Source organism: Coloeus monedula, assembly GCF_965178545.1.
Source record: "Coloeus monedula genome assembly, chromosome: 27".
NCBI lineage: Eukaryota > Metazoa > Chordata > Aves > Passeriformes > Corvidae > Coloeus > Coloeus monedula.
This window is the reverse complement of record NC_138807.1, coordinates 838,325-860,828: the sequence shown is the minus strand read 5'-3', so window position 1 is coordinate 860,828 and position 22,504 is coordinate 838,325. Positions and strand designations below refer to the sequence as shown.

General features: G+C 54.8%; 1 pseudogene across 1 annotated transcript; it reads right to left on the bottom strand.

Moving 5' to 3' along the window:
• Positions 1-3,850: 3,850 nt before the first annotated feature.
• Positions 3,851-22,040, bottom strand: LOC309582493 (olfactory receptor 14J1-like; annotated as a pseudogene). The gene is made up of 2 exons: positions 22,031-22,040; positions 3,851-4,485 (listed from the first exon to the last, which is right to left on the bottom strand). The product of its transcript is annotated as an olfactory receptor 14J1-like (transcript).
• Between the last annotated feature and the right edge of the window lie 464 nt (positions 22,041-22,504).

Sequence of the window (22,504 nt, the reverse complement as noted above, 5' to 3'; positions counted from 1 at the left end):
TTCCTGGGAAATTGTTCTGGGGGTGATGGCCCCTGACAGGGCCATCCCAGAGGCTGCAGGGCTGGACCTTTACGCATTAGAATTAATCAGGATAAATCAGAAGCAAATGAGAGTTATCAATACCGGCACAGGAATTCAGATTCCTCTGGGACACTTTGGTTTGATAACTGCTCACTCAAGCTTGGCCTTGACAAGTGTTCATGTCATGGGAGGAGTGCTTGGTGCAGATTATCAAGGAGAAATTAAAGTAGTTCTGTTAAACAATAGTGAACAACACTGGATTATTCAACCCCACGGCAGGGTAGCACAATTATTGATATTGCCAGTTTTTAAAACAACCGTGACAAAAGGACATCCACCTCACATCACTACTGTTCCTGGAGATAAAGGGTTTGGATCCACCAGTCCTAATCATGGAGCCAGAGTGTGGGTCCAGAGGCCAAATGGCCCGCCTGAGCCAGGTGAAGTAAGAGCTGTAGGCAAAGACAACACTGTTTGAATCCTGAAACCTGGGTGAGAAAGATGGGAGCATGTCCCTGCAGCCAAGTGTTCTATGTGAGAACTAAGCAATGTTACAGGATATTGTTTTGCAGAGCCTGCCAGACCAAATCTCCCTCTTTGCCCCAATGGCCCCTTTGGAAAGTGCTCTGATCCACGGCGCTCGATGTGAAGACTGATGTGCCACTGAGTGACTTCTGCAGACAGAAAGGGACCACTTAACAGTGAAACTATGGTTGATCTTGCTGATTTAATGTTGTCACTGTAATCGGAGCACTGGTTAGGAAAATAGATTTCTAACAGTAGGAGCAGAGATAGGGAACTCATTTAACCTCAGTAATTGCTGGGTGCGTGGAAGTCCAGAAGGATTCAATGACTGGCCTTGGCTGGCCCATCTGGCCCAGCCCAAATGGTGAGTTAGAAACTTGAGCACAGTTCATGATAAAAACAGGGTTCTAGACCGAGGGTGGCGATCCCTGACCGCTGCATTTTCATAGAAAAGGCATTTCTTGCCTAAATCGGATAAAGAGGAATATATGTAGGAAAAAGTGTCTGTGGATGGATGTTGTCTCCTGGAATACGTTGTATGCACCCACACTGTGAACTGTTCAATTGCACCCAGTATAAAGGGAAATGGAATCAAAGTCACGTACAGCTCTTTAATCATGGCTGGGTTAAGCGTTCCTATGAAGATTGTGAAAAGATACCCTTAAAGCACTTCCCGTATGATATTTTGGCTTGTCAACAAAGTAATTCAAATGCTTAAATCTAAAAGATTGTAGTATCAAAAGGATTGTTATGAAGGTTGTAGCTCGTCTCTAGGTCAAAGGACTGATTGAAGTACTGAGGCCTGAACAACAGGCCCTGACTGAGGCCTGAACAACAGGCTCTGAGCCAAAGTTGACATCTACATGAACCTTCCAACCAAATGTTCTATTTGTATCTGCTCAGTAACAAAGCATTATTAGCAATATGCTCCATGTTCATTGGTGAAACACGGATTTACCTTTCTGTATTTAGAAACTGGACAGGGCCCCATCTGGCCTTGTTTGGGGGTTTAGGATCAAACTCCCTTGGTTTCTCCTTGAGCCCTGGCCAGGCTTTGGGAGAAACCAAACAGGAGAATGAAACCAGATGTTCCCACACTAGAAGTGATGTCAGCTTGTTTGTTCAATGCTGTCAAAGCTGGGCCCTTTCACAGCGAGGTTGAAGCCTCGGAGCCCGCAAAGGTGGATGTACCTGCAGGAATTCCCAGGGTCCGGGAATGGCTCTCCAGTCCTTGGCTGTGACAGCTTCCCCCAGCTGATGTGAGGATGTGGATGATGGCAAGGTCTGAGAGTGACTGGTGCTGTCTCTTTCTTGATTACTGTACACAATCTTGGGTAGTGATGATTGGGTGCTTTGCTGGGCTTCTCCTTTTGTGATTCTTTGCAGTTTTGCATTCTAATAAATTACACTATTCCTGAACTTGGGGTCTGTGTCTTTGGTGCTGACCCTGCCCACTGGCAAAACAGACACTGAGGGCCCTGGGAGAACCAAAGGTGCCTTGCGACACCGTGGGGCCTCGTGTAACCAAGGGCGCCATAGTGACACCGTGGGGCCCAAAGGAACCAAGGGGCCAGCGTGACACTGCAAGGCCTCATGGAACCATGGAGAGCATTGTGACACTGTGGGGACTCCTATAATCAAGGGTCTGTTGTTTTCCTCTCCCTGCCCCGGCCCCAGCCCTGCAAAGAAGCCCAGTCCTGTCTGGCCCTGCAGCAGGAACTGGAGGCACTGGAGGTCCAGGACAGTGACTCTGTGTCTGGAATGCTCAGGAGATCCTCAGCTCGGGCAGCTCCTGCAGCCCCAGGGCCCCGCTGCCCAGCACAGCAGCAGAGAGTTGGCTCCGGGGCTCCTCAGGCTGCTCCTGCTGCCATCCCAGGCACAGGGCAGCCTCTTGCCAGGGCTCCCACTCTGCACACACACGAGCTCCTGCTCTTCTCCTGGCCCATGCCAGCTCCCCACAGAGCCTTTCCCAGGGGAACACATCTGTGCTGGCCTGAGCAGCCATTGCTGTAGCCTCTGCCCTGCTGCCCAGAGCCCCCGAGCTGGGGGTGCTGCTCTGCAGAGCATGGGGGCTGTGCTGCCCGGGGCCATGGGCTGCCTCTGCTGGGCTGTGCTGCTCAAGCTGGGAGACAGAGCTCTGCAGCTGATGGTGCTCCCTGCACTGACCCCCTCCCACACAGGCTCTGCTGTGGCCATGGAGGGTGCTCAGAGGTGCCTGCCTTGTTCCAGGGCTGGCACATGGGCTGGGGCTGCCCTGGATCCTCCTCTGCAAGTTCCCCTAGGGTCAGACGAGTCACTGCCCACACTCCTTTCCCTGTACCTGCTGTGTCCCCTGGGGCCTCAGAGCTCTCATGGGTCATAGGCAACATTCAGTCCTTTATCTCTGGGTGAGCCCACCCTGGACAGGCCTGTGCCCAGTGAGCTACACTCACTGCTGATCCCTGGCACACACTGTCCCTGCAGGTCCCCTGTGTTCTGCTGGCAGCTCCCAAGTCCCTCCAGAAGAACATTCCCCTGCCATCAGCCCTAGCACAAGTTGCAGAGCCCCAGGAAGGTTCATCACAGACCATTCACCATCTGGTGGGCACTGGCCTCCAACAAGCAAAACCTGAACCACACCTGAGTCTCTTGAAGGCCACACTGGGACCCTGATCTCATCCCACTGAGCCCTGGGAGAACAAGGAACACAGGCAGCCTCTTTAGAGTCTGGTCCTTGGACCTGTTCCTGACAGTGACTGTGGAGGGAGAGCAAAGCCTTCCTGCAGGGCCTTCAGGAGATGCCCTTTGCTGATGGAACTGCTGTGGCGGAGCCCAGCTGTGTCCCAGCAGTGCCCATGGCCTGTCCCTGCCTGTGACACGCAGCAGGACTCGCACCACCCGGACAGAGCTGTTGGCCTTACACCATCACAGCGGCTCCAAAGGAGAGAGTGGAAGTAATAAGAGAGGAGCTCTGAAAAGACCAAGCTCTGCTGCTCCCTGGCTGTGCTGCTCTGCTGGGACTCTTCCCCCCCAATGCCTGCAACACTGGCCCTGCCCTCCAGCTTCAGGGATGGACTCAACCAAAGGATCTCGAACAGAGACCTTGCTGATGGGTCCTTTATTTAATGTGAATACCCACAGAGCAGACTCCTTATTGACACAGTCCCTGCCAACAGTCACATTCAGCCTGTAAACAGTGAATAAGATGCATAACAAAATCTTTTGGGTACAACCTTAACGTATGATAAGAAAAAAAGCCACCAAAACCACCACCACCAAAACAGCCTGAGAAGGCAGGCTGGGCCTCTAATGATTACACTTTAGCCTATGGAGTTGAAAACAGGCAGGTTTTTGCTGCTGGAAAGCATCCAGTCATCATTTTCCTCAGCACATCCTTGAGCTCCTGGTTCCTCAGGCTGTAGATGAGGGGCTTCAGGGCTGGAGGCGCCACCGAGTACAGAACTGGCAGTGCCAGGTCCAGGGATGGCGAGGAGATGGAGGGGGGCTTCAGGCAGGCAACAAAGCCAGTGCTGAGGAACAGGGAGACCACGGCCAGGTGAGGGAGGCACGTGCAAAAGGCTTTGTGCCGGCCCTGCTCAGAGGGGATCCTCAGCACAGCCCTGAAGATCTGCACATAGGAGAAAACAATGAACACAAAAGAACCAAAAGTTAAACAGATGGAAAACACAACAAGCCCAAGTTCCCTGAGGTGGCAGTGTGAGCAGGAGAGCTTGAGGATGTGTGGGATTTCACAGAAGAACTGTCACAGGGCATTGCCCTGGCACAGGGGCAGGGAAAATGTATTGGCCGTGTGCAGCAGAGCGTAGAGAAAGGCACTGGCCCAGGCAGCTGCTGCCATGTGGGCACAAGCTCTGCTGCCCAGGAGGGTCCCGTAGTGCAGGGGTTTGCAGAGGGACACGTAGCGCTCGTAGCACTCGACGGCGAGGAGTGAAAACTCCTCTGAAATGAAAAAGAGAAAGAGAAAGAGGCTGTGCAGCACCTCCTGCCTAGGAGGTGGTTCTGGTGGAAATGGGCAGCTGGGTGTGCAGCGGGAACCTCGAGCCAGGTCACAGAAGCCCAAGCTTTAGCTTTGAACACAGCAGCACAAAACGCAGAATGAATGACCTTGCCTAGAAATCACTGAAGGACAAAGGGTGAACATATGGACTGATTTGAACTCTGGGTTTGGAATAATACACGCCCAGGGAGCCACATGGAAGGAAAGGGCACAGAGGTCTCCAGTGAGTACAAAAAGAAATCAGTCACCTACTGCAGAGTGTGCCAAAGCCAAAAGAAGTGGCCCTGATGCCCTTGTAAAGCCCATGGGTTTGGAGACTCCCCAGGTAACCCAGGGAATCCATTGGCTGACCAAACAGCTCAAGAGGGGGCTGCAAAAGCTCTCCTTGCACTAATACCTAGCAAAAACTGGAATGTTCTGCAACAACAACCAGATTCCAGTGATCAGGACAGGCAGTCAGCCCCAGCAGCAGCAGCAGCTACAGAAAATCCCAGCAGGTGATTGGTAACCCCATGTGGGCAGCTAATTGTAGCTCCACAGTTAATGTAGAACGGAACTAAAACATCAGGAAACACATGAGGAAAAGGAGAACATGGTGGCCAGTTTACAAAGGCATCTAGTAAGCACCAAAATGGCTTTTAGATAGATCAGTTGTTGAGAAAGATGGGATTGGTTTTGAAGGAAGAAGGCTACCTCCAGGGCTCGTTAAATGGGAATAATCACCAGGTGATTTTGGCCAACTGATTTTGCAGAAGTGCCCAGGCAGAAGGGGCACTGGCACATTTTGGCATTGGTGGATCCTTTTTCTGGATGGCCAGAAGCTTTCCCATGGGGCACCAACAAGACAAGGGAAGTCTCAGAAGCTTTGCTGAAATTAATATTTAATAGCACTGGGACTAACTTTTGTAAGCCTTAAAAGGTGCATGGTTCTCAACAGATCATTGGGGCTGGACTCGCCTGTACATCCTTTCCAACCAGGAGATGCGGTGTGCATCAGAATCTGGAATTTTGGAACAATCCAGCCAAAGTGGAAGGGACCATCTCAAGTCCTCCTGGTAACCTACCCTGCACTCAGGGTAGAAGGAATCCAACTCGGGGTTCATCACATGTGGGTAAAACCAGCGAGCACACATTAAACACAGCAGAAACAAGACTGACTGACACCGTGGGGTTTGGGGTTTTACATAAATCCTGTTGTTTTAGGTATTGAATCTGATTTTCTAAGGGGATACTATTTATTGGATCTAGATGAAGATGATCAATCATTGTGCATTTATAATAATAATAGAAACGATGTTCCTGACTTCTGGGAAGGGAAATGGGGTTTTCAAAGTCAGTGCAAGATGTTGGCAGATGACAGAATGTAACCCCTGTAACAGCTTGTTTGCCAACACCAACCTCTGCAGAAAATCCAGCTCCATGGGGAGCTTCAGTCAGCAATTTGACAAAAATCTGGGAACACGTGTGGGAAGGAAATAGCACCCAGGGCACCTGGAGAGGGATGGAAGGAGAATATTCCTTACCATGGACACATCAAAACAATAGTGCTGAGAATTGTAACATCTCCAAAGCGGATCTGGAAATTACCTCAGGAAATATTGATCAGCTGACAGATTGCACTGATACCCCCTGGGGCTGTCAAATTCCAGAAGTATGGAATGGCCCTCAGAGAGGACTCTGGGAATGTTTCCAGCCAGTTCAGGGGTGTCTGGGCTGGGCACGGAGCCCAGGCCTCCCACAGGACCCCTTAGAGGTGGGTATAAAATATCCTGATTTAACAAGGTCAAGGCCAAAGGATCCCAGAACCAAGGAAAAGTGGTATTGCCCTGGGACAGACACTTGAGCTGTTTGGAATGCTGAGGTCCAGCGGCTCCTGGCTGTGGCCCAGGCTCTGAGGCTGGGCTGTGTTTGTAGAAATGATTCTGCCTTTCTCAGGGACACCTGGGCTGAGCCAACAAACAAGGAGCCTTGGAGAGGCACAGAGTGTCAGCAGGACACGGTCAGATCCTTAGGAGCCCCAGGATAGGTGGGAAGGGATGGAATTTGGAGCACACGTTTGCCCCTGGGAGAATCAGGAGCACCACAGACACTGGGGGTATGAACGTTCCGTCCCTCGTGCAAGGAGTCACCACCGGGAACCCGACTGTGGGGAAAGGTTAAAGGGGATGGAACTGGGAAACATCCCAGTGTGGGAACTCCAGCGGGATGGATTTTAGAATCCATCTCTGCTCCGCAAAGATCTGCCTTTAGGAACAGAGCAGCCACACACCATTGGGCTCTGCAAATGGGAACTTCAGTGAATGCAGCTCCTTTGGGGTTTGCTGAAATAAAGGAACAATTGCCAGCCCCAGCTAAAATGACCTTCCAGAGCAGATTGGCTTTAGCCCTATTGCTGCTACATGGACAGGGAGTGTGTGGATTCTTGAACTGAAACAGCAACACTTGTTGTGTGCACATTCCAAATGTGATGCTGGATTGGATGATCAGGTAGAGAGGATAAAATCGGTTGCTGCATCCAGCAGGGAATTAAGGGGAGGGTTAGACCGTAACTGGTTGGGTAAAATATTTAGAGGACTTGGATTTTCCCTGACTGATGGTTGGCCTCACTTTTGCAAAGTCTAACTGGGATCAGAGCAATACTTGTGCTTATGACACTTGCTTTGAGCTGTGTAAAGAACATGGTTGTGAAAGCAGCTGAGGAACTCATGGGATGTGAGTAAAGGAGCAGAGTGAGGCTTAGGAAGGCTTGAAGGGAAGAGAAGCTTCACAGCCCTCCAAGGGGGGGAAATTTGCCAGATGAAAAACCGTTTGCACCTGGTGGGTTCATACAATGCTTCTTCTCCAAAAGCCACTGGCCATGGAACCGCCCAAGGCTGATTCTGTAGGCAGCAACCAGCCCAGGTGTGCCAACTTTCACCAGTTCACCGGGCAGTCAGGGCTGGCTTTGGGGTCAGCGACCACCAGGGACCCCCAGAGAGACCCCCAGGGCAGAAGAAGGGATATGCAAAGGGGTGGGGGAAATCTGCAATGATTTTAGGGCAATGATGATCGTGTGTGTGTTTCTTGTGGGACAATCTGGGAATGTGTCTGTGAAACACAGTCTGCAAACAGGAACATTCCTGAACTCGGCACACACGGCTTTGGGAGGGGCTCTCCCCTCGTGCATCCGGCCCAATAAAGAATGCTGCTGCTTCGTGCTGCGCTGGTGCTGAGGAGGTTTTGTTTCACTGAAGTTTTGGGAACACCTCTGTGCCTGTGTCACAGAACCACAGAGCAGCTGTGATGTCAGAAAGGGGCTGTGTGGCATCACAGAGTGGGCTGTGACATCACAGAGTGGCTGTATGACATCAGAGAGTCTACTGTGACATCATGGAGCACCTTTGTGACATCACAGAGTAGTTCTGTGACATCACAGTGGTTCTGTGGCATCACAGAGTAGGGCTGTGGCATCACAGGGCAGAGGTCAGATATCATCTAGCAGACTATGACATCACAGAGCACTTGTGACATCACAGAGCAAGTGGTGACATCACAGGGTGCTGGTGTGACAGCACAGTGCAGAGTTGTGACATCACAGATAGGGCTGTGACATCACAGGGCGCTTGTGTGACATCGCAGAGTGGTTGTATGACATCCCAGAAGAGGCTGTGACATCACAGAGTGGGTTGTGACATCACAGGGTGGCTGTATGACATCACAGAGTCAGCTGTGACATCACAGAGCAGCTGTGTGATATCACAGAGAGGACTGTGACATCACAGGTGGTGTGACATCACAGAGTGGCTATGACATCACAGGGTTGCTATGTGACGTCATAGAGTGAGCTGTGACATCGCAGATAAGGCTGTGATATCACTGGGCAGAGGTCTGACATCATAGAGCAGACAATGACATCACTGAGTGGTTGAGAATGTCCAACATCAAAGCTTCGAGCCAACAGCAGCTCCTGGAGGGGATTCTGCCCCCTCTGCTTGTCCTGGGAGCCCAAGGGCAACGCCCCGGGCACAACAGCCCAGAGTGCTGGAGCACAGTGTCCCTGCGCCAGGCCGTGTTCCCTGGCTGTCCCCTGTCCCTCGGCTGTCCCCTGTCCCTCGGCTCTCTGGGGCCGGGGGTGGCAGCAACCCTAGGGGAGAACAACCCTGAGCCCCAGCTGGGCCAGTTCCCCCAGTTCCACCCGGGGTGGGGCCCAGGTCACTCCCAGCATGGGCCCTGGGGCTCCCAATCACCCCCAGTATGATCCCAGTCACTTTCAGTTACACTCAGTATGATCCCAGTCACTCCCAGTATGATCCCACTATGATCCCACCATGGTCCCGGGTGTTCCCATTCACCCGTCTGTGCCCCCCAGATTTCTTCTGCAGCCCCCCCGTGAGAGTAGGGGGTGGGGGCCGAGTGCTGGTGCCCCCCTGCCTGCAGCAGATCCAGCGGTGAGGGGAGTTCAGGGGTCCCTCAGCATTTGGGGTCCCCCGGGATTTGGGGTGAACCCCCCGGGGCCCCCAGGATCTCCCTGAACACGCTGACGCTGCCCGTGCGCAGCGAGAAGGTTCATACCCGGCACGGGGTCCCCAGCTCTGTCACCGGCATCGCCCAGGTACCCCAAAACCTCCCGGGAATCCCCAACACCCCCCCGGGGAACCCCAACCTCTCCTGGGACCCCGAAAATATCCCCGGGACCGTCCAAAAACTCCCCAGGACCGCAAAGCCCCATACAGACCCCCCAGAACCCTCTCAGGACACCAAAATTCCCACGGGACCTCCCAACACCCCCCGCAACCCCTTGAGAAGGTTTATACCTGGCACGGGGTCCCCATCTCCATCACCGTCAGGGACCCCAAAACAGCCTTGGGACCTCAAATTATTCCCCCCGGGTTTACCCAAACCCCCATTTTGTGACCCCTGAAAACCCCCCTCGGGAACCCTCAAAAACCACCCGAACTCCAAAAACCCCCGGGACCCACAAAACCCCCCAAGGAGCCCCTCGCGAATGTTCACACCCAGCACGGGGTCCCCATCGCCATCATCGGCACCACCCAGGTACCCCCAAAACCTGCCGGGACCCCCAAACCCTGCCGGGACCCCCAACCTCCCCCCCCCCCCCGGGGCTCCGCTGCCGGAATCAACGGGAGTGGTGTTGCCCTTTTAACGGGAGTTACAGTGGGCACCGACTTTACCGGGGGGATCTTAAAGCGCCGATGGTAGAGCGAACCCCAAAAATTCACCCGGGGGGCACTCTCCCGTTTGCTGCACTCGGGGGAGCCCCGAACGGCGACGGGTCCTGGGCTGAGCCCCGCACTCAGCCGGGGCTGGGGAGGGAACGGGGAGGGCTGGGACGGAGTTTGGGGGTGCTGGGGTTAACTGGGGGACCCCACTGGAAGCCCTTTGCCGCTGTCCCACCTGCCCGGATCCCCCCTCTCGCACCCCTTTGCCGTTGTTGCCCCAAAGCTCCGCTGCCCCAGCTCGCTCTGGGGTGACCCAGCCCTTTCCCATCGTGGCCCGGCCCGGCCCCGCTGCCCCGAGAGCTCCCGGGCCGCGGCCGCAGGCACGGAGGAAGGGCAGGAGGAGGAGGAGGCGGGACAGAGGAGGAGGAAGAGGAGGCACGGGGGGAAGAAGGAGGAGCCGGAGCAGGCGGAGGAGGCTCCAGGTGCGGGCAGCGCTCTCTGGATCCGCAGCCGCTCGGGCCGGGAGCATCGCCCGCCCCGCATCCCGCAGGTGCCCGGGGAGGGGGAGCTCGGCCCAAACATGCCGGGCGGTGTTTTTGGAGGGGGGAGGGATATTTGGAGCTCGCAGGGAATCGATTTGGGGCTCGCTGTTTCGTGCTGTCTGTCGGGGCGGGCGGCGCGATGTTTGGAGCTTGCGGGGCTCCAAAGGCGAGCCGCAGATGCCCCTCGGGCGGATATCGGGGGGACCCGGGAGGTGTTTTTGGGGGTGGGGGTGGCGGTGGCGGCAGAGCCCCGGCGGGGGCGGGGGGATGCGGGTCCCCCCGCGGTGGGGGTTGGGCTTCCCGGGCCGGGCCCTCCGAGCTCTGCCGGGGCCCCGTGGGGACGGCGCGGGGCCGGCGGGGGCGGGAGGACACCGGTTTGGGGGAGCCCCGGGAGAGCCGCGGCTTCCCTAAGCGGGACCCCGGAGAGAGGAGAGCCCCAGAAGCCCAAAGCGGGGAACCCGAGAGGGGGGACCCCTGGGATTGGCGGGACCCCGGCGGGGGGGTCTGGGGGCTGCAGGGGCGGCACGGCCGGGAAAGGGGCTCGGGGGTCCCGGGGCCGGAAATAGCTGCTCCCAGTATGAGCCCAGTTCCCTCCCCGAGTGGTTCCAGTTTCCTCATCAGTCCCAGTATGAGCCCAGTCAGTCCCAGTATGATCCTGGTCAGTTCCCCTCACTCCCTGCAGAATCCCTGTTGCTCCCAGTATGAATCCAGTCGCTCCCAGTATGAATCCAGTCACTCCCAGTCACTCCCCATTATGATGCAATTTGCCCCCAGCACAGTCTCAGTTGCTCCCAGTTCTTTCCACTTTTGCCCAGTGTGTTCCCAGTTCTCCCAGTTGCCCCAGCATAGTCCCAGTCACTCCCAGTATGATGCCAGTCTGTCTCGGTTTTGAAAGACAGGTGTCTGCTAAGGAAGGCAGAAGCCCCCCTTGAAGTGGCAGATATAACCCTTTTTCCCTCCAAGTTATTATATTTTGAAATTAAGGGCCTTTAGGCAGAGATGTGGGAAATAGGAATAACAGTTCTTTACTATATATATATATATGTATATGTATATGTATATAACCAGTCAAACAAAACAACAACAACTATGACAGTAACAGCACACACAAACCCAGTGCCAGCCTTCTCGGCTGTCAGGCTATTTCCCCTCGGGTGCAGTTCCGCTCGCAGCCGGCAGGGGCGCTGGCGGCTCCCGGTGAGCAGGGCAGGTGCGATGGTTCCCCCGCGGCTGCAGGGGGCGCTCCGGAGCGAGCTCGGGAAACACGCGGGCAATGGCGGCCTGGGATCCCGGGAAGGGAAGGAACAAAGGCTTCACAAACCGCTGGGCAGCCGATCCCGGACTCTCAGGAGCAGCAGGCTGGGAACGGCAGGCTAGAGCGGCAGGCTAGAGCGGCAGGGACGAACGCAAATCCCGGGTGGCAGGCGAGATGTATCCAGATGGGAGAACCCCACGGATGCCCAGGCAGGCAAGGGCGAGCAGGGCTACAGCGTAGCAAAAGCTCGAAGCAGCAGCAGCGGGGCAGGGCAGCCACAGCTCGGCCTCCAGCAGGGCAGGGAAAGCGGCTTTTGGGGTCCCGGCGTTGTTTCCAGCAGGAAGAGAAGAACGGCCAAAAAGAAAGAAGCAGCAGCTCCTTTCTCTGCAGCTTCTCTCTCCGGACGCTCAGAGCGAACTGCCCCCACACCCAGGTGTAGACAAGAAAGTAGCCAGGCCCGCCCCACTCCCTTTTTGTCTTTCTTAAGTACAGCTATTTGTCCCCTAGCAACATGCATATGGGAGAAAATTCCTTTAACAGAAAAAAAACCAAAAAAACCCTAAGACTAAACTAAAACCCCAACATTATCCACCCCGAATTTTTTCCCATACTAACATGTTACATGAAACTTAACTTTTTTTCTTAACCATATAAATCTATGCATTACCCAAATTATATACAAATATACATGCTGATAGTGATACAAGTACAGAGCCATGGGTAGTTCACCCTAAAACAAGGTCCCCTTGAGGTAAGCATCGGGTCTCTCCATCCTTTTGCATCACCCACCAGGTGCAACCTGGTCCCTGAGCAAAAACGACCCCACGGATGGGTTTGTCTTTGCTCAAGGCAGACTTTACCCAAACAGTTTTTCCAAGCATACCTCTCATGTGCACCACTGGAACCTTATCCCCGTCTGTTGTTTGTAGGGGTTCGGATTGGGCAGGGCCTGCTCGGCTGGTGGAGCCTCGGGTGTTAACTAACCAGGTGGCTCTTGCTAAATGCATCTCCCAGTTTTTGAAAGTCCCCCCACCCAGTGCCTTCAAGGTGGTTTTAAGCAATCCATTACACCGCTCAACCTTCCCAGCTGCTGGTGCATGGTAAGGGATGTGGTACACCCACTCTATGCCATGTTCTCTAGCCCAGGTGTTTATAAGGCTGTTCTTGAAATGAGTCCCATTGTCAGACTCGATTCTCTCAGGGGTGCCATGCCTCCAAAGGACTTGCTTTTCCAGGCCCAGGATGGTGTTCCGGGCAGTAGCGTGAGGCACAGGGTAGGTCTCCAGCCATCCAGTGGTGGCTTCTACCATTGTGAGCACATAGCGCTTGCCTTGGCGGGTCTGAGGCAGTGTGATGTAATCAATCTGCCAGGCCTCCCCATACTTGTATTTGGACCATCGCCCACCGTACCACAGAGGCTTCACCCGCTTGGCCTGCTTGATCACAGCGCATGTCTCACAATCATGGATAACCTGGGAGATACTGTCCATGGTTAGATCCACCCCTCGGTCTCGTGCCCACTTATAGGTGGCATCTCTGCCCTGATGACCTGAGGCATCATGGGCCCATCGAGCTAGGAACAGTTCTCCTTTATGTTGCCAATCCAAGTCTATCTGGGACACCTCTATTTTCGCAGCCTGATCTACCTGTTTGTTGTTACGATGTTCTTCATTAGCCCGGCTCTTGGGGATGTGAGCATCTACATGACGGACCTTCACGGATAGCTTCTCTACCCGAGTGGCAATGTCTTTCCACTCTTCAGCAGCCCAGATTGGTTTTCCTCTGCGCTGCCAGTTTGCCTTATTCCACCTTTCCAGCCAACCCCACAGAGCATTGGCTACCATCCATGAATCAGTGTAGAGGTAGAGCTTTGGCCACTTCTCTCTTTCAGCTATGTCCAGAGCTAATTGAACAGCTTTGAGCTCAGCAAATTGGCTCGATCCACCTTCTCTTTCAGTAGCCTGTGCAACTTGTCGTGTGGGGCTCCATACAGCGGCTTTCCATTTCCGGCTAGCGCCTACAATTCGGCAGGAACCATCAGTGAAGAGGGCGTATTGTCTTTCACTCTCTGGTAGCTCGTTATATGGTGGGGCTTCTTCAGCACGTGTCACCTGCTCCTCTTCTTCTTCAGAAGATAACCCAAAAGTCTCACCTTCCGGCCAGTTCGTAATTATTTCCAAGATCCCAGGGCGACTTGGGTTTCCAATTCGGGCGCGCTGCGTGATGAGGGCAATCCATTTGCTCCAAGTAGCGTCGGTGGCGTGATGCGTGGAGGGAACCTTTCCTTTGAACATCCACCCCAGCACCGGTAGTCGGGGTGCCAGGAGGAGTTGTGCCTCTGTGCCAATTACTTCTGAGGCAGCCTGGACTCCTTCATAAGCTGCCAGGATTTCCTTCTCTGTGGGAGTGTAGTTGGCTTCAGACCCTCTGTAGCTTCGGCTCCAGAATCCCAGTGGTCGGCCCCGAGTCTCACCAGGCACCTTCTGCCAGAGGCTCCAGGACAGACCATTGTTCCCGGCTGCAGAGTAGAGCACGTTCTTCACCTCTGGTCCTGTCCTGACTGGGCCAAGGGCTACGGCGTGAGCAATTTCCTGTTTGATCTGGGCGAAGGCTTGCTGCTGTTCAGGGCCCCAGTGGAAATCGTTCTTCTTGCGGGTAACCAGGTAGAGAGGACTCACGATCTGGCTGTACTCGGGAATGTGCATCCTCCAGAAACCTATAGCGCCTAGGAAAGCTTGTGTTTCCTTCTTGTTGGTCGGTGGAGACATTGCTGTGATCTTATTGATGACCTCAGTAGGAATCTGACGCCGTCCATCTTGCCACTTTACTCCCAGGAACTGGATCTCTCGGGCAGGTCCCTTGACCTTGCTCTTCTTGATGGCAAAACCAGCTTGCAGGAGAATTTGAATTATTCTCTCTCCTTTCTCAAACACTTCGGTCGCGGTGTTCCCCCACACAATGATGTCATCAATGTACTGCAGATGTTCTGGAGCCCCACCCTTTTCTAGTGCAGTCTGGATCAGTCCATGACAGATGGTGGGACTGTGCTTCCACCCCTGGGGCAGTCGGTTCCAGGTGTACTGCACGCCCCTCCATGTGAAGGCAAACTGAGGCCTGCACTCTGCTGCCAGAGGAATAGAGAAGAATGCATTGGCAATGTCAATAGTGGCGTACCACTTTGCTGCTTTGGACTCCAGCTCGTACTGGAGCTCCAACATGTCCGGCACGGCAGCGCTCAGCGGTGGAGTCACTTCATTCAGGGCACGATAGTCCACAGTCAGTCTCCATTCCCCATCAGACTTGCGCACAGGCCAGATGGGGCTGTTGAAGGGTGAGTGGGTCTTGCTGACCACCCCTTGGCTCTCCAGCTCGCGGATCATCTTGTGGATGGGGATCACAGCATCTCGATTTGTCCGATACTGCCGGCGGTGCACTGTCGAGGTGGCAATTGGCACTCGTTGCTCTTCCACTTTCAGGAGCCCAACTGCAGAAGGATTCTCAGATAGTCCAGACAGGGTGTTCAATTGCCTAATGCCCTCTGCCTCCACAGCAGCAATACCAAATGCCCACCTGAGTCCTTTTGGGTCTTTGTAATAGCCATTCCGGAGGAAGTCTATGCCCAGAATACACGGGGCCTCTGGGCCGGTCACAATCGGATGCTTTTGCCACTCCTTCCCAGTCAGGCTCACCTCAGCTTCCAAAAGGGTCAACTGCTGTGATCCCCCGGTCACCCCAGCGATGGATACAGGTTCTGCCCCCACATGTCCCGATGGCATTAAAGTACACTGTGCCCCAGTATCAACCAATGCATCATATTTTTGTGGCTCTGATGTGCCAGGCCATCGGATCCACACCGTCCAGAAAACTCGGTTCTCCCGTGCCTCTTCCTGGCTAGAGGCAGGGCCCCTCTAGCCCTGGTTATCATTCTTTCCCTGGGTGTACATGCTCGAGGTACCTTCAAGGGGATCCGACATATCATCCTCCCTTCTGAAATACCTGGCAGCTCGATCGCGGGAGGCTGAGGCTACCTTCACCTTAGCGGAACCCCCTCGGTTAGTGCCTCCCTCCTTGAGTTCACGCACCCGCGCTGCCAGGACAGAGGTGGGTTTCCCATCCCACCTCCTCATGTCTTCCCCATGCTCACACAGGAAAAACCACAGCTCAGCTCGTGGGGTGTACCCTCTCTCTCTAGCAGGGGGACGACGGGCTCTGACTTGGGGGCCTGTGACTCGCACTGGTGCCACACTGACCCTCCTCATCTCCTCCCTCATCTCCTCCCTCATCTCCTCCCTCATTTCCTTCCTCATCTCCTTCATCTCCTCTTTGAGGTCCTGGACCACAGCAGAGACATGAGCTTTCAGCGGGCCATTGATCATGCTGTCATAATGCCTGAGCTTGCTGGCAACAGAGCCCACGGTTTCTCGGGTATTGTCAGCATCAATCGTTGCAATGAAGGTGGTGTATTGCGATGGCCCTAGCCTTGCCAGGTTCCACATCATCTGTCCTGTGCACCTGACCTTATCGGGGTCATTATCATGCTGTCCATCCCTCCCAAAGAGTACCTCTAATATTGCCACCTCTCTTAGCTGTTGAATCCCTTGCTCGAGTGTCTTCCACTGCATTCTATGATGGTACTCCTGCATTCTTTCTTTGTGAATGAACCTTTCTCTCACACTCATTAAGAGCCGCTCCCAGAGAGAAAGGGGCCCTGGCTCCCTCACAAATACCTGGTCCACACCTGGGTCCTGGGTCAATGATCCCAGATACCTTGCCTCACCACTATCCAGTTGCACACTTGTGCCCATAAGGTCCCAAACCCGAAGCAGCCAGGTGGTATAAGGCTCACGCCCCCTTCGTGCAATGTCGTTTCGCATAGTGCGGAGACTGTCGTACGACAGGGACTCAGTGATGATTTCTGGCTCTGGCTCTCCTGCTGGTTGTGAGGGCCCTGGTTGTCCATCATCATTAACTGGTCGTACTGATTTGGTCTTACACTTCCTCCTTTGCACAGGGGCGACTGCTGCTGGCTGTGGTTGTCCTTGTGGTTCAGCTGAAGCCTGGACGGTTGTAACATCCGTGGGTTCTCCTGCTGCACCATCGGACTCACCCTCTTTGGGGCAGGGAGAGGGCTTTTCACTAGCTGAGGAGGTGTATTCCCTTAGCAATTGGCATATCTCCTGGCGCACCTGGCCCATCTCCTGGCACATCTCCTTGCGCACCTGGCCCATCTCCTGGCACATCTCCTTGCGCACCTGGCCCATCTCCTGGCACATCTCCTGGCGCACCTGGCCCATCTCCTGGCATATCCCCTGGCGCACCTGACCCATCTCTTGGCACATCTCTTGCATCCCTTTTGCCAGTACCCCCACCCAGTTTGGGTAGTCCATTTCTGAGGTGGACTGTTGGGCGGTATCAGTCTGTGGGGCGGGGTCTCTAGTGTCTGGGGCTACGTCAGTCTCTGGGGTAGGATCTCTAGTGTCTGGGGCCGTGCCAGGTTCTGGGGCAGGATAGGGCTCTGGGGTAGGATCTCTTGTGTCTGGGGCCATGTCAGGTTCTGGGGCAGGATCAGGCTCTGGGGTAGGAACTCTACTCTCTGGGGCCATGTCAGGTTCTGGGGCAGGATCTCTAGTCTCTGGGGCTGGTGTCCGGGTAGATATCCAAGCCAATCTCAACTTATCCTTGAGTGCTAAATAGAGTAGGCCTATCAGCAGCAGATGGTTAATATTCAGAGGGAATTTAAACCCTTCGAAAATTGATGGGGTGGGCCCGAAGAACTGGTTGAGGGGTTGGGGGAAAACTTCCCCTGGTGTCATTTCCTCACAGAAGGTACCATTGTTAACATAACCCCAAAAACATGTGCTCAGTGTGTGATAGCCGTTTATCCATGTGCCCACATTCCGGAGGAAGCTAAAAACCCATGAATTCCTCACCTTCTCAACCCATAACGCAAGCTGGATAACAGCAATGGTAGCCTTAGTCAGAGGACCCATATTCAAGTAAGGAGCTGCAAAGGGGAAGAATATAGCCACGGCCACATGCCACCCGAACCAGGGTAAACTAGACCACATAGTGCAGCCTAACAAGGTTCCTATATCTGGCACACAAAATAAAGTTCCAAGAACTATTATTCCTTTTTTTCACCTCTCTCTCTTAATGCCCTCAGGCCCCACGTTGGGCGCCAAGATCTGTCTCGGTTTTGAAAGACAGGTGTCTGCTAAGGAAGGCAGAAGCCCCCCTTGAAGTGGCAGATATAACCCTTTTTCCCTCCAAGTTATTATATTTTGAAATTAAGGGCCTTTAGGCAGAGATGTGGGAAATAGGAATAACAGTTCTTTACTATATATATATATATGTATATGTATATGTATATGTATATAACCAGTCAAACAAAACAACAACAACTATGACAGTAACAGCACACACAAACCCAGTGCCAGCCTTCTCGGCTGTCAGGCTATTTCCCCTCGGGTGCAGTTCCGCTCGCAGCCGGCAGGGGCGCTGGCGGCTCCCGGTGAGCAGGGCAGGTGCGATGGTTCCCCCGCGGCTGCAGGGGGCGCTCCGGAGCGAGCTCGGGAAACACGCGGGCAATGGCGGCCTGGGATCCCGGGAAGGGAAGGAACAAAGGCTTCACAAACCGCTGGGCAGCCGATCCCGGACTCTCAGGAGCAGCAGGCTGGGAACGGCAGGCTAGAGCGGCAGGCTAGAGCGGCAGGGACGAACGCAAATCCCGGGTGGCAGGCGAGATGTATCCAGATGGGAGAACCCCACGGATGCCCAGGCAGGCAAGGGCGAGCAGGGCTACAGCGTAGCAAAAGCTCGAAGCAGCAGCAGCGGGGCAGGGCAGCCACAGCTCGGCCTCCAGCAGGGCAGGGAAAGCGGCTTTTGGGGTCCCGGCGTTGTTTCCAGCAGGAAGAGAAGAACGGCCAAAAAGAAAGAAGCAGCAGCTCCTTTCTCTGCAGCTTCTCTCTCCGGACGCTCAGAGCGAACTGCCCCCACACCCAGGTGTAGACAAGAAAGTAGCCAGGCCCGCCCCACTCCCTTTTTGTCTTTCTTAAGTACAGCTATTTGTCCCCTAGCAACATGCATATGGGAGAAAATTCCTTTAACAGAAAAAAAACCAAAAAAACCCTAAGACTAAACTAAAACCCCAACACAGTCTCACCCAGCAGGGCCCCAGTCACTCACGTTTGCCCCCAGTTGCCCCCAGCACATTCCCAGTCACACCCAGTGTGGTCCCAGTCACCACCCATATGGTCTCAGACACTCCCAGTATATCCCAGTTGCCCTGAATATTCTTGTGGTCATTCCCAGGCACTCCCAGTTACCTCAGCATGGATCAGTTGCCCCCAGATTTATCCCAGTCACTGCCAGTACATCCCAGTTGTCACCAGCATGCATCCTATCATTCCCAGTTCCTCCCAGTGCATCCCCAGTAGGCTCTCAGCATGGGCCTGGTCGCTCCCAGTAACCCCCATTGACACCCACTATAATCCCAGTATGATCCCAGTCACTCCCAGTATGATGCCAGTGGCCCCCAGGGTGTTCCCAGTTGCTCCCTGTCAATGCCAGCATGAGCCCAGTAGCCTCCAGTATGATCCCCGTGACTCCCTGTCTCTCCCAGTATATCCCAGTCACCCCCAGCATGCTCCCAGTCACTCCCACTTCTTCCCAGCTGCTTTCAGCACGATTCCAGTTGCTCACAGCCACTCCCTGTCAATCCCAGTATGATTCCAGTCACCCCCAGTATGACCCCAGTCACTCCCAGGTACTCCCAGTATTATTCCAGTTGCCCCCAGAGTGACTCCCTGTCACTCTCAGTGTGGGCCCAGTTGCTCCCAATATGAATCCAGTCACTCCAAGTTCCTCCAAATACGATCAATCCCATTTGCTCCCAGCGTGGTCTCTGTTGTTCCCAGTCACCTCCAGTATGGTTCCAGTCATGTCCAGTACCTTTCCAGTCCCTCGCAGTCTGATTCCAGTATGATCACAGTCCCTCTCAGATACTCCCAGTATGATCCCAGTCAGTTCCAGTAGGATCCCAGTATGACCCCAGCATGGACACAGCTGCTCCCATTATCTTCCAGTGTGGTTCCAGTTGAACCCAGTTGCCCCAGTTCAGACCCAGTCACTCCCCACATGAGGTTGAGCGCTCCCTGAATTCGCAGCCCCCCACCCGTGGGATCATCGCCCCCCATCCCGCAGGTGCCCGGGGAGGGGGAGCTCGGCCCAGATATCCCGGGGGGGTTCCCTGGGTTGGGTTTTTTGGGGGGATGTTTGGAGAATGAAGATCTCCAAAGCTGAGCAGAAAATGCCCCTTGTGAGGACATTGGGGGTCCCCAGGAGGTGTTTCTGGGGGTCCCGGTGGCGGTGCCAGCAGAGCCCTGGCAGCGGGCAGGGGGATGTGGGGTACGCCCCGTGGTGGGGGTTGGGTCTGCCCGGGTCAGGCACGGCCACCTCCAGCCCGGAGCCAGGGGGCTGCGGGACCCCTTGGGAGAGCCGGAGGGGGAACCTCGGGAGCCCCAGAGTGGGATGAGCAGAGAGGGGCAGTACCGGGAGCAGGGGAGCCCCGGCAGTCTGGAGGAGCGAACCCCTGTGACCCCCAGGGCCCCAAAGTGGGGAGCCCAGAGAGGGGGGAGCGCCGCCATTCACGGGACCCTCAACAGCCTGGAGAGGGGGACGGGGGACTCCTTGGACCCCCTGCACCCCGAAGCAGAGAATAAGGGGAGAAGGGACCTGGGGATCCCATAACCCCCAGCATCCCTAAGTGGGGAGACCAAAGGGGGGAACTTTTGGATTCCTGGACTCCCAGCAGCCTGGGGAGGGTGGAGACCAAGGAGAGAGGAGGACTCCCAATGAAAGAGGGACCTCCAGTAGCCAGGACAGGGGGGAGCCCCAGAACCCCAAAACAGAGAGGCCAGAGAGGGGGAACTCCTGAGAGGCTTTTTCAGAGCAGATATTTATGGACACACTGTGCCCAGTGACTTCTAGAGATGGACTTGGCAGAAGGACCTGTAAAGTCAACGTGCTCATCCCTTGTTTTTCCCCAGACCAGGATTTCCCATTCCCAGCCCTTGGCCAGATGGAGGAGGAGGCTGCGAGGAAGAGGAAGATGCCCCGGGAGCCCCAGGCAGGTGAGGAGGAAGTCAGTGCCCCTTTCCCCTCTCTCCTGCTCCATCTCCCAGCCCAGCATCGCCCCCGGCTGCAGGACAACCCTGCTGCCGGCGCTGTCCTGCCGGGGACGGACTGGGGGGATCTCCTTGCCCTTCCCTGTGGCACGGAGGCAAATCCCATCCTCTCCTTGTTCTTCCTCCCCAGACAAGGAGCTGAGCACGGAGCCCAGGTAGGACAAATCCCCACAGCAGAACCTGGTGGAAGAGGCCGTTTTGAGCGGCTCCACGGCGCAGGAATCCAACGGGGAGGAAAAGCCCCGGAGATCCCGCAGGAGGAGGGGCTGCAAACGCAGCCCAGGGTGCTCTGAGGAGGAAAGACCCACCCTGTGCCGGGAAGGCGTCCGGAGATGCAGCCAGAGGTCAGAGATGGTGGTTCATGAGCAGCTTCACGATGGGGAGAGGCCCTACGAGTGTGGGGAATGTGGGAAGAGCTTCAGGTACAGCTCCAACTTGATCAACCACCGGCGCATCCACACTGGGGAGAGGCCCTATGAGTGTGGGGAATGTGAGAAGAGCTTTGTCACAATCTCCAACCTACGTATCCACCAGAGGATCCACACTGGGGAGAGGCCCTACGAGTGTCCCCAGTGTGGGAAGAGGTTTCACACCAGCTCCAGTCTCCTCAAGCACCAGCAGATTCACACGGATGAGAGACCCTTCCGTTGCCCCGACTGCAGGAAGGGCTTCAAACAAAACTCCCAACTCGTCACCCACCGGCGCATCCACACTGGGGAGAGGCTCTACGAGTGTTCCTAGTGTGGGAAGGGGTTTCAGAGCAGCTCCACTCTCCTCCTGCACCAGCGGATTCACACGGATGAGAGGCCCTTCTGCTGCCCCGAATGCAAGAAGGGCTTCAGGTACAACTCCCACCTCGTCAGGCACCGGCGCATCCACACCGGGGAGAGGCCCTACGAGTGTCCCCAGTGTGGGAAGAGCTTCTCCAGGAGCTCTCACTTGACCCAACACCAACGGAGGCACCGCTAAGGGAAGCCCTGCGAGTGCCCCGACTGTGGGAAGAGCTTTGTCCTCTGCTCCAACTCCATCTCCCATCAGAGGACCTACGTTTGGCAGAGCCCTGGTGACCCACATTCCCAGTGATCCAGGTTGGGAAGAGCCCTGGCTGGTGCTCTCCACGTTCTCCTGGATCCCTGTAGGCACCTGGGTGAACGCAGGGGCAGGAACATCGATCGGGACTCAGATCAACATTGGAGATTCATTGGGAAGAGCTGATTTTTTACCTTTACACCCTAAAATTTTCATCTGCTCTGTCCAGTTGTTTCTTCTGGTGGCTGCGGAGACAAACAATGGACTCTACACGATTCGGTGTGAATCAGGCAGAAGCCATTTTATTGATGACCTACTGGCCCTCATATACAGTTCTTGCTTTCCCTACACGCGATCGTGCATAATTATTATGGGTTAAAGGCTATTTTCACGCGCTGCTTTATGCTTTGTGATTGGCTCTTGTCTGTGTGTCACATTGTCTGTCGTGTATGTCACAACTGTCCTTCAGTTTGCCTTTTCTTATCCTTTTCTTCCTTTGCTTGTTCCTTTCTCACAACCTCCCCATGGACTCTTCCCCTGTGTAGGTGCTCAAGTCCTTCTGTCTTACGTGTTCTGGTTCTTCTGTTTTATGGCTGGTTCACAATATGTCCATTTTCTAGTAAAAACATGGTTTCCACAGTCTCGAGGCATCAATGGGTCCCACTGAGCTCCATGCCCACCACAGGCTCCTCATGGACTCCTTGGAGGAGAGAATTGGGAGCCAGGATTGCACAAAGCTCTCAGAGACTCCCAGGTAAAAGCCAAAGCCAAAGTCCTTTGAAAACCCTGCA